This window comes from Elephantulus edwardii, unplaced genomic scaffold, assembly GCF_000299155.1.
Source record: "Elephantulus edwardii isolate Elephantulus edwardi_28Jun2011 unplaced genomic scaffold, EleEdw1.0 scaffold00174, whole genome shotgun sequence".
NCBI classification, from domain to species: Eukaryota; Metazoa; Chordata; class Mammalia; order Macroscelidea; family Macroscelididae; genus Elephantulus; species Elephantulus edwardii.
Genome location: NW_006399924.1, coordinates 4,950,706 through 4,963,271, shown reverse-complemented (window position 1 = coordinate 4,963,271; position 12,566 = coordinate 4,950,706).

The following is a 12,566-nucleotide window of genomic DNA, read 5'->3' as shown; positions in this document are numbered from 1 at the left end:
TGTGTGCCTTTGGGATTGTAGTTGCAGCTCCTTGCCACTAGGCCACCAGAGCTCCCCTGCAAATGCCTTCTTATAGTTAGTAAAACACAAGTAAACATCTTTCTGGCATTCTCTGCTTTTAACGAAAATTCATCTAAAGTCAGCCATGATTCCGTCATGCTGTAGCCCCTTATGAATCCAGCTTGAATTTCTGTCAGTTCTCTTTTGATGTACTGTTCCACACACTTTTAAATAATATATAGCAATATTTTTCTTGCTTGCTCTATTTATAATATTTGATCATTTCCACACACTTTTGGATCACCTGTTTTTGGAATAGGGATAAATATGGATCTCTCCAGGCTTCCACTGTCTTGGCATAAACTAGCGAGCACATCCAGAGTTGTATCTATTTGCTGAATCACCTTAGTTGGTATGCCATCAATTCTTTGGTCCCTATTTTTTGCCAGTGATTTCAATGCAGCCGGAATATTTTCCTTTATTATTCTTACTCATATGCTACTTTCTGAAGTGTTTCATTGTCAACCAATTCATTTTTATTTACTGACTGTACATTTTTCCCATATTCTTTTGATGTTTCCTTCATCATTAAAGATTTTGCACATAGAAGTCAACATTGTGACCCAGCAATTCCCCTACTGGGAATATATCCCAAAGAGACCATAACTGACATCCAAGCAGATATATGCACACCCATGTTTATCACGACTCTGTTCACAATAGCAAGGAGTTGGAAACAACCCAGGTGCCCATCAACAAACGAATGGGTAGAGAAGCTGTGGTATAGTCACACAACGGAATACTATGCTGCATTGAAAAACAAGGAACTCATGCAATATTATTCAAAATGGGTGAGCCTGGAGGACATTATGCCGAGTGAAATATCTCAGTCCCAAAAGGACAAATATTGCATGGTGCCATTGTTGTAAAATGGGACTGATATCAGGGTTGGGGTAAGACTGAGAAAAACTGGATAAATTGTGTATACTGCACTGAAAGAGATAAGGGAGTGACTAATTTAAAAGCGATGTATGATAGGGTATTATGGTTATCACAAGAGTCCACAATTAAGTTTGCATAGTGGAATGTAATTGGGGCGGCGGGAGGGGTGTGGGGGGATTGTGTATAGTTAATAACAAATTATGGATAACATTGAGCAGAATAGAAGTCACAGAACTAAAATCATAATCACTTGTGCTAAAACTGTGCCTAGATCCAAAAGCTGTTATCCAAACAGAACAAGGGAGCACTGCATGATTTAAAATCAGGAATAATGTGAGTCAGGATTATATCCTTTTTCCATACCTATTCAATCTGTATGCTGAGCAAATCATTTGAGAATCTGGATTATGTGAAGAAAATGTAACATTGATTGGAGGAAGACTCATTAACAACATATGTTATGCAAGTGATGCAACCTTGTTTGCAGACAATTAAGAGGAATTAAAGCACTTACTAAAGAAGATCAAAGACTACAGTCTTCAATATGGATTACATTTCAACATCAAGTGAACACAAATACTCACAATTGTTGTTATTCATTTGCCAGCAGGGAGCAGCGACATCCTGACAGTGGTAAGTGTGATGGAGACACACCACTCCAGGAGCGCTGCAGATAGCCCACTCAACTTTATTGAGGGTTACAGTGTGCTTATATACAGGTGAGTAAACAGAAAGATAGGATGGGGTGGATTTGTAGATATGGAGTATGTGGATTGGACAGGAGAACCTCAGCTCAGTGCAGACCACTCCCAGCTTAACAGATACAGCAGCCATCTTCCCAGTCGGCGAGTTTTCTCAAGCCAGCGCAGCCAAACACAGGCAAGTTTTCTCTATCCTGTATTAAGGGCTGATGGGTCAGATAAGCTTGCACTTAACCAGAGCTTGGAGATCTGCACTGGCCAGAGGTCCCCTCCTCTCCAACATTCCCCTACACACTATTGGACCAATAGACAACATCACGATCGATGAAGAAAAGATTTAAATTGTCAAGATTTAATTTCACTTGGATCCACTCATGTGGATCAGCAGCAGTCAAAAATCCGAAAGTATGTTGTATTGGGAGTATCTGCTGTTGAGGACTTGTTTAAGTATAAGGAGTAAGAATATCAGTTTAAAGACTAAACCATATCTGATCCAAGTCATGGTATTTTCAGTTGCTTTGTGTGTATCTGAAAGCAAGACAGTGAATAAGAAAAGCCAAAGAAGATGGGTGATTTTGAATTGTGGTGCTGGAGAAGAGTACTAGTATCCCATGGACTACCAAAAGAACAAACAAATTTGTCTTAGAGGAAGTGCCACCAGGATGCTCCTTAGAGGCAAGAATGGTGATACTTCACCTCACATACTTTGTACATATTTTTAAGGGATGCCAGTCCTTGGAAAAAGCCATCACTCTGGGAAAGGTCACTGAAAGGTGGGAAGAGCTGCAAGATGATGAATTGACATGGTAACTGCAACTTGATAGGCTTAAATATGGTGGTGATGGTGATATGACAGCACAGGATAGGGCAAGGCTCAGGTCTGGGGTTCACAGGGTCACTGGGGGGGTCATAGCGGCACCTCACAACAACAGGATGAGAGAGAGAAATGAGACTGTGCACAGGTGGAATGGTTGCATTTGCACAAATCTATAGTTCTACTTCCTGCCACCAGAAAAACCAGTCTTGGAGACAGAGGTTGGAACATAAAAAGCAGATTTATTACATACTGATATATAGATGACAGGGAGTATGACCTCCTTAAATCCGTCTCAAGGAAGGAAAGGTTTGATGGAGTATTTTTAGGTTAGTGTAAGGATATGTGCTACCCTTCCCTGATATGCATAAGCAATCCAGAGATCTAGAGAATACTAGATTTAGGCTGGGAAACTTTTGAGTTAGCAGCACAACTGGATAACAGGCTACACCTCCAGACCTCACTCAATCACAATTATTGTTGTTTTTGTTACATACTACCAAGTCAGAACTGGCCTATGGCTGACCCTCTAGCAGGTTTTCAGAGGCAGTAAATCACATGGGAGGAGATTGCCCATCCCTCATCCACAAAGAGGCTGGTGCATTCATACTGCATGCCTTTGAGATTGCAGCATAGCTAGCAGTAAGCCACCAGAGCTCTTCTAGAAAGTGTAATACCTAATTATATGTTAAACCTCTCAGAAACAATATTTTGTTTATTTGTTTTATAATGATGGGAACTGCATTCTTGGAGTAAATAGGGGAGATTAGAGGTAAAAGGCTGAAAACCACTACCTGGTGGGTGGGCAGCCAGGGGCAGTGTGTGCTCCTGGTAGCAGGACAAGATCTGGAAAATACCAATTTATGTTTTATTCATGACAGCATCAAACCATCAACCTCCTTTCCCTCAAACAAACACAAAACAAATCCCAATGGAAACACAACTTACATCTATACAAACATAATATTTTAAAAATGCAACTAAATGTGGTTTATCACTAAGCTCTAAGGTTTTGGGAATGTATGGGGTTATAAATCTGAGAGCTGGGGAAAGCAGAAGAAGGATCCTCAGAGAGTTGAGGTCCTGGCATGAAGGTTGTATCAGCCATTGACTTGGGGAGAGGAGTGGTTTCAGAGCATGCTTTCCAAGAAAAAAACATCAACTCTGGTGTCAGATTAGGTGAGAGAGGGAGTCATCCTTGCTATTTCCTTACCTCTCAATCCAGGCCAAACTATGAAATGACAGTAGGGGCTTTACTTGTGAACTAAAAAGAGGTTCTATCAGAAGAAATGGACCAGGAGGCAGTCATCAGAACAGAGCAAGGAAACACTTCATGGCTCAAAATTGGAAAGGGTGTAAGCCAGGGATGTATCCTTTCTCCATACCTTTTCAATCTATATGCAGAAGAGATTATCCAGGAGGCTGGGCTCTATGAGGAGAAATGTGACATCAAGGCTGAAGATAGACTCATCAACAATATGCGTTATGCAGAGGACACAACCCTGCTTGCTGAAATTGAAGGGGACCTGAAGCACTTGCTGCAGAAAGTCATGGACTGCAGCCTTCAATATGGACTGATGCTCAGTATCAAGAAAGCAAAAATTCTTACGACTGGGCCGATTGGCAGAATCATGATAGATGGTGAAGAGATAGAGATTGTTAATAGCTTTTGTTTGCTAGACTCTACAATCAACACTCTTGGTACCAGCAGCCAGGAAATTGAAAGACGAATTGCATTGAGAAAATCTGCAGTCAGAGACCTCTCCAAAGTACTGAAGAACAACACTGTCAGTCTGGAGACTAAGGTGTGCCTGATCCAGGCCATGAGACCATTACTTGATATGCATTGCAATTACTTGATATGCATTGCAATTACTTGATATACACTGGAAAGCTGGACAATGACTAGGGATGATAGAAGGAGAGATGATGCCTTTGAGCTGTGGTGCTGGAGAAGAGTATTGAATATACCAAAGGCTGCTGGGACAAACAACTTTGTCCTAAACAGAGTGAGACCAGGCTGCTCCTGGAGGCAAGGATTCTGAAGCTTCATCTGACATTCTTTGGACAAGCTGCAAGGCGGGACCAGTCCTTGGAGAGGGACATCATGCTTGGGAGGGTGGAGGGACAGTGCAAGAGAGGAAAACCCTTGATGAGATCGATTGATTTAGTGACTAGGGTAATGGAGGTAGTTATGTCAGAGACAGTAAGATTGGCACAGGACAGAGCAGGGTTTAGGGCTGTTGTATGAGTCGCAGGTGACTTGATCACATATAACAACAACAACAACAACATCAGAAGAAATGGAACCATTGGAAAGGAAGAGAGTTTAGACAGAAGAGAAGGTGGAGTCTATTTTATACATATTTAATTAAAGTGATTTTAGTACAATTAGCAGAGAATATCCTGTATAAATTAAGACATATCCAATAAGGTTGAACCCAAAGTAATTCCATTTTGCCATCTTCTGACCCTACTCTATGTGTTCAGAAAATAATAAATAATCTGATTAACATTTACCCTTAAACATAGTTTTATGACTTACTCCAGGAGATAAAACAGGGAGGGCTGAAAAAGTGGAAAATAGCCCCAGGCTTTCAAACTGCTATGCTGCTGCTGCTGCTGCTGCTGCTGTTAGGTGCTACGCAGTGAATACTACTCATAATGAACCTATGAACATTGCTATGAATCTGACTCATAGCGATCCTATTAACAATGGCTCTGAGCCATGCCCTATCCTGAGCTAACCTTACAGTATCTGACATACCTAACCCCACTGCCAAGGTAACTCAATCCGTCTCCTCCCAGGGTCTTCCTCTCTTGTACTTACTGATCCTTTACACTTCTAAGCTTGATGGTCTTCTTAAAAGACTGTCCCTCCTGGCAATGTGCCCAAAGTTTGTGAGACAGAACTTCAAAATCTTTGCCTACAAGGAGCCAACTAATTTCACCCTCTCCAGGACAGACCTGTTTGTTCTCTTGGCAGTCCACAGTATGTTCAAGACTCTTCTCCAGCACCACAACTCAAAGGCATCGATTCTTCTGGCATCCTTAGTCATTGTCCAGCTCTCTGATGCATAGCAAGTAATTGCAAAGACCATGACCTGGATCAGTCGCACCTTAGTTTCTAAACTGCCATGACTGCTGGATGACTATCCTACCCTTCTCTTTGTTTTGCACTAATACCAATTAAGTCTGATCTCACTTTCACCCAAATGCACATTTTAAATAAAGCATATTTAGTATACATTGGGCTAGTTGTTGCTTCTGGATTTCATAGTGAGTTTGGACCTTTCATAAACCAAACCCAAACTCATAGCAATCTTACAGAACAGAGTTAAACTGCCCTGTAGGACTTCCAAGCCTGTAGTTGGTACAAAAACAGTCTGTCAGAAGACTCCCTTGCAGAGCTGTTGTTGGTGAGTTTGAGCGACCAGCTTTCCTCTTAGTGATCAAGTACTTGCACTTGACCACTGCATCACCAGGTTATTTATGTGGCAGATAGAGAACTGAGAAATTGGAGCAGAAGAAGGAGCGTTCAGAATGAATTAATCACATAGGAAACATTTAAGTCCTACTGCATGCCAGGAATTCAGGCCTGTATTCTAGGCGTACAGTCAGAAGGTAGAAAGATTAAATGCATGATTTGAATCACTGCGTTCCAACTCAACTGCCACTTCCAATCTGTATGACCTTGGGCAAAACATTTACTATTTTTTTTTTTTTTACATTTATTATTTTGAAGGCATAATTTTCTCATTTTAAGAAAGGGTTTAAGAGTGTTTCTGGCACATAATCCTCATGATAAAAGCAATCCTTGTAAACATTAATCAAGATAATGCATGTAAAGGATATAGCATTTTGCCTGGCACACAGCAAGTAAGGGGTGGGGGTGGGGGGAAGATAAGTTAACTGCAGTTAACAAAACAAAGCTTTTTTTTGACCTTAAGGAATTTCTCTTCTAATAGATATGAAAACTACAGTAGGAGGTGTGTCATAAAAGAAAAGAATATTGGACCAGTGATGAATCTGTAATCTGCTCTATAAGCCAGACCATTTACTATAAGAATAAGAACAGAAGCATTGAGACTTGAATGAGTTAGCCTGATCTCTGAATTTCAGAGTTCTTCAGTATGATTTACATTTCAACATCAAGGAAACAAAAATCCCTACCACTGGGCCAATAGGCAACATCTGAGAGATGGAGAAGAAATAGAAATTGTAGAAAATTTCACCTTACTTATATCCATAATCAGCTACCTTGGTACCAGTGATCAGAAAATCAAAAGATATATTAATTACACTGGAAAAATCTGCTACCAGGGACCTCGCCTAAGTGCTGGAGAGCAACAATGTCAGTATAAAGGCTAAGATGCGCCTGATCCAAGCCATGATCTTTTCAATTACCTGCTATAATGTTAAAACATTTTAGTGTTGTTCATTGAGTGAAGACACCTGCCATATGTCAATTTTCTTGTATAGTGTGGTCATTTACAACTAGTCTTATTTATGTACCTCAGTATAGTGAACTTGTATTAAAAATATAATTATAAACCCAAGTCATTTCATGTTTCTGAATGTTTACTTTTCAATTTTTTAAAATTTTTTAAAATTTTATTATTTTTATGTGAGCGTACTGTCAAATCAGATCTGACTGGTACAGGAGGAGATTGTCCCTCCTTCCCCGGCAGAGCATCTGGTGGATTCAAACCATGCGCCTCTGGGATTATAGTACTTTTCAATTTTTAAAGCATTTGAAAATATAATCACTCTGATTTTTTGGCACATGGACTGCCAAAAGAACAAGTCAGTATGTCTTGGAGAAGGTGAGATGAAGGGACTCCTTGGAGGCAAAGATGACCAAGCTTTGTCTCACATACTTTCTTTGGGCATGTTGCTAGGAGGGGCTAGTCCTTGGAAAAGGACATCATGTTTGGAAAGGTGAAGAGTAGTGAAAGAGAGGAAGACCCTTAATTAGATGAATTTACACAGAGACCTTAATAATGGGCCCTACTATAACAGTTGGAAGTGGAGTGGCATCCACTTCAGTAAATAGCTTGCCTCCGGAAAACCTATGAACCTGGAGAAAGGATGAAAGTCACTCAAGTGTTGAGGACTTTCATTCATAGGATCAATGGCACTTAACAACAACAACTATAACAGAGAGTGATGAGGATGGCAAAGGACAGGGCAGGATTCAGATCCATTGTACATAGAGTCACTGTCAACTCATGGCACCTAACAACAGCAATCAACTTGAAACCCTAATGAAGGTAACACTATAAGCTTCAAGGGAGCTCTGGTGGCTGCTCGTGGGTCGGCACCAGTTGTGCTGCTAGCCCAAAGACAAGAGGGTCCAGTCTGAATTACATGCAACATAGAGGAAATACAATCCGTACCCCTGGACCAGTAAGAAACAGCATGATCGAGAAAAGGTTGAAGTTATCAACGATTTTGTTTAGTTACACCTACAATCAGTGCACGTGGAAGCAATAATCAAGAACTCAAATGACATATTGCATTGGGTACATCTGCCACAAAAGGTCTCTTCTAAGTGCTAAAAAGGACTACCAGCAGAACAAATAATTCGGTTTTAGAATAAGTACGTCTAGAATGCTTCTTAGGAGAAAGAATTTATAGAGAGTCGGAAAAAAAAGAAGGAAGATTCTCAGTAGATGCATTGGTACAGTGACTGCAATGACGACATCAAATAGCAATGATTGTGAGGTTAATGAGCGTCAGCCATATGAGTCTGAATTAACTCCATTTAACAACAACAACAAAAATTAACTTTGTAGATGAGAACAGTTTATTAGTGCATAATCATTTGTTTGTTTGTTTTATATAAGTCTCCCTAGTGCCTTCTTTCTGGTGTTCTCAAAATTTAAACTCACTGCTGCACAGTCAATTCTGACTTATAGGGAAGCTACACTGGGTTTCAGAGGCTGTAAATCATAATGGGAGTCGATGGCCTGTCTTTCCCTCTCTGAACTGCTGGTAGATTCCTACTGCTGGTGATGTGCTCCTTTGGGTGAGCAGTGTAACTTGCTACAGACTATGCCACCAATACACCCTGCTGGTGCGCTACCTAATGTTATAATTCTCTTTGCTGACCTTCCGGTGAGTTTTCAGAGGCTGTAAATCACATAGGAGGCTGTCCATCTTTCCCATGAAGCAGCGGGTAGATTCAAATGACCTGCCTTTGGGTTGGCAATGCCATTCTTACCCTCTAGGCCACCTCTTACCCTTCAAGCTCTCCAGTGTTATAAAGAGGGAAGTACAACTCAAGCAAGGAGCTGTATTTTTATTCTCACTTCTCAGGTCTGTGCCCTGGGCTGGTATTTGTCTGCCAGGCTGTCGGCTATGAAAGCAAGACATTCACGTTGGTGTGAAGATGACTCCACGTCTATAGTCTTTTCAGAGGAACAGATGACAATCAAGAGGCATGGAAGAGGTTTCCCTGCAACAAGAGTTGGTAAATGAGTTTTCAAGTAATTTTCTCCTTTGTCCTTTAACACCAAGAGATCAGAGGGATGACTGACAGTTCTTGTAATTTTCATTTCAAAGTAATGTATGCAAAAAGAATACATTTCTGCACACATTCTATTAGCATATTAAAACAAATTGTCTTGGGTCCTTGGCATTGATAATGTTCTTATTTTAACTCTACATTCCCTAATGCAGTTAGGAAAAAAGGAGGAGCACTTGGAGGGAGGACAGAAAGAAAGAAAAATGGGGCAGAGACTTGCAAAATAGGGGTTGTGTGTGTGAATTGAGTCAGAGGAATTAATGGAAGAGATTCATATTGGAGAACCTTACTAACAGGACAAATGCCTCTTAGATACGGCTAATGGACTGGTGGGCTGGTTAATTTGATGTAGTGTTTTCCTATTTCACCTCTTTTTTTCATCCATCTTTCCTTTGAGCACCACTACTGTGTCTGCCAGTGCTCTGGTGATCTAGTGGTGAGAATCTGTTGCAATCCTGAAGGCTTGTGGTGTGAATCCACCAGTTGCTCCATGAGAGAAAGATGGGAAATCTCCTTTTATGTGATTTTCTGCTTCTGAAAATCTGCTGGAGGAGCAGGTATGGGTTGGTTCCAGCTCGATGGTTGTTATTGTTGTTGTTATGTGCCATCGAGTCTCCTGCGATTCATAGTGACCCTATGTACCTAACAGCTTGACGTCTGTCCTGTCCTGAGCCAGTTTCACTGACTCCAGCACACCAACCCCCATCGCCCCAGTTACTGTATCAATCCACCTCATTCAGGGGCTTTCTCTCCTGTGCTGTCCTTCCACCATTCTGAGCATGATGTCCTTCTCCAAGGATTGGTCCCTCCTGACCACATGCCCAAAGTATGTGAGACAGTGTTTCAAAATCCTAGCCTCCAAGGAGAAAATTTGATTTCGCCCTCTCTTAGACAGACCTGTTTGCTTTCTTGGAGGTCTGTGGTATGTTCAAGACTCTTCTCCAGCCCCACAATTCAAAAGCATTAATTCTTCTATCATCCTTAGTCATTGTCCAGCTCTTTGGAGCTGAATAGCAAATAATTGCAAAGACCATGGCCTGAATCAGGCACATCTTAGTCTCTAGACTGACACTATTGCTTCTCAGTACTCTGGAAAGATCCCTGACAGCAGATTTTCCCAATGCAATTAGCCTTTTGAGTTCCTGAATGCTGTTGTCAAGAGTGTTGATTGTAGAGCTGAGCAAACTGTAACTGTTAACAAACCTCAAACTCTTCTCCATCCATCATGGTGCTGCCATTTGGCCCCGTGGTGAGAATGTTTGTCTTCTTTCTTTTTTTTTTAAATTTTTTTTTTTAATGTTTGTCTTCTTGATGTTGAATTTCAATCCATATTGAAGACTACAGTCCTTGACCTTCTGCAGCAAGTGCTTCAGGTCCTCCTCAGTTTCAGTAATCAAGGTTGTGTCATCTGCATAATGCAGGTTGTTGATGAGTATTCCTCCACTCCTGAAGCCACATTCCTCCTCATAAACCCCAGTCTCCCAAATGATCTGTTCTACGTATAGATAGAAAAGGTATAGAGGCAGGATGCATCCCTGACACACTCCCTTCCTGATTTTAAACCATGCAGTTTTTCCTGCTCTCTTCTGAGGACTGCTCCCGGGTCCGAGTATAGGTTTTGCACAAGGACAATCAAATATTCTGGGATTTCCATTCTCCTCAAGATTAGCCACAATTTGTTGTGATCCACACAGTCAAAGGCCTTTGCATATCCAATGAAATGCAGATAGATATCCCTCTAATACTCTCTGCTTTCTGCCAAGATTCATCTGACATTGGCAGTAAACAAAAACAAAACTGCATCTGCCACCAACCACCACTATCACCACTAAGAGAAAGCAATTAGAGTACGCCAAGAGTGAGCTACCAGGTAGTGTCATCCACAGAGAGTTTCTCTGCCAACCTGAAGGTGGCACTTCTCTGGTGGCTCAAATCCACCAGCAGCTCCAAGGGAGAAGGATGGGCCATCTACTCTCATGAGATGTAAAGTATGCAAAAATCTAAAGGTCAGCTATAACTTGGTTCCATCTCAAAATCAAGGAGGGAGGGAGGGAGAATAGGAGTGAATGAGTGAGAACAAGGAATACTGAGAAAAGTACTTGGATGTCTTACTCGTTTTTGAGTGCCCAGACCCAATGTAAGATGGGGACATGGGAAAATGCCCTGTACCTAAAAAAAAAAAAAAAAAAGAAAGATCTTCTTACGAGAGCTTGCTGTTTCTCTGTGCTCACAGCCTCTATCATTAGCGTCCAAACAGTCTGTGGATTCTTCTGCCTTGGCTGTATTTACGTGGTGTGGTTGTCTACGGGATAGGCTTATAGGGAATAGAAAATACAAAAGAGAAGTTTGTCTTGCCAAAGTAAAAATGACGTTGGCTATGTTCTTCACATTGTATAACCACTCTTACTATCTCTTTGCATATTATTTCATCATGATAAACTTAGTCTCACTGCCTCATTTATACTTTTAAGTCACTATTGTCAATTTGATCTTATATAGAGAATTCTTTAAAATGATGAAATGTTTAATTCTTTATTAAGTCAGCTAAACATTTTTTGTTTAAAGATTACTTCTGGTGATGATTTCAGTTCAATTTTCAAAAGTCTTTCAGAGCAAGAGACTGAACCTGTTCCCTTTCCTGTGCTATCATCATGTTCTAGCCCCTTATTGTAACCAGTGTCAACCCATCATGTCTGGGTTGTTGTTATTATGTACTGTTGGGTTGGAATCTACTCATAGTTGATGCTCCAGAGGGTTTCAGAGCCACTAAGTGGTATGTTAGGAAACTGCCCATCTTTCTCTTGCAGCTGGTGAACTTGAACCCTGTGCCTTTGGTTTGGCAGCACAGTTCTTTACCTCTAGGCCACCAGACCTCCCTCCATGTAGGACTGCATAAATGAGGAGTGTTTGTGGTCTCACCAATAGGCTTGGATAGCTTTTTAATAATTTAAATAGTAACATTTTATTTTATTAATTTTACTGAAAGTTTATAACAACTTAGGGTTTCCAGTCATTCATTTTTGCACTTTTCTCCCTGCCTACCTCCTCTTCCCATTAGTAGCATTTTTTGAGTGAGAACTTGCAAATGGTGTATAGAACTGGTTTCTTTGCCATCCAACCAACCTTATATTGAGCAGATTCAGAGGCAGAGTTTCACTATTATTAAGCAAAGAAGATAGCATTTCTTTGAGTTAGACGTTCTTGCACAAGATGCGGTAGGAACAAGGCCAAGACACAGCATGAGCCACAAAGTTGGCAAAAAACCAGCTGAAACTGAACTGCTGTTCCATGGATCCAGAGCTGAGGGCATTTGCCTAGGCTTACTGGAAAAGGAGGTGAGTGGGAGGGTCACACATAATTGACAGAACTAAAAGAACTTTGTTCATAGTTAAATTTCAAGTTCTATCCTAAAGTACAATGTTGTGAGTGATAAGATATTATCTATGTATACAAGGAAGACTATGCGAAACTTATACTTGGACCAGGAGGCAGTCGTCAGGACAGAGCAAGGGAACACTGCATGGTTCAAAATTGGGAAGGGCGTACGCCAGGGATGCATCCTATCTCCATACCTTTTCAA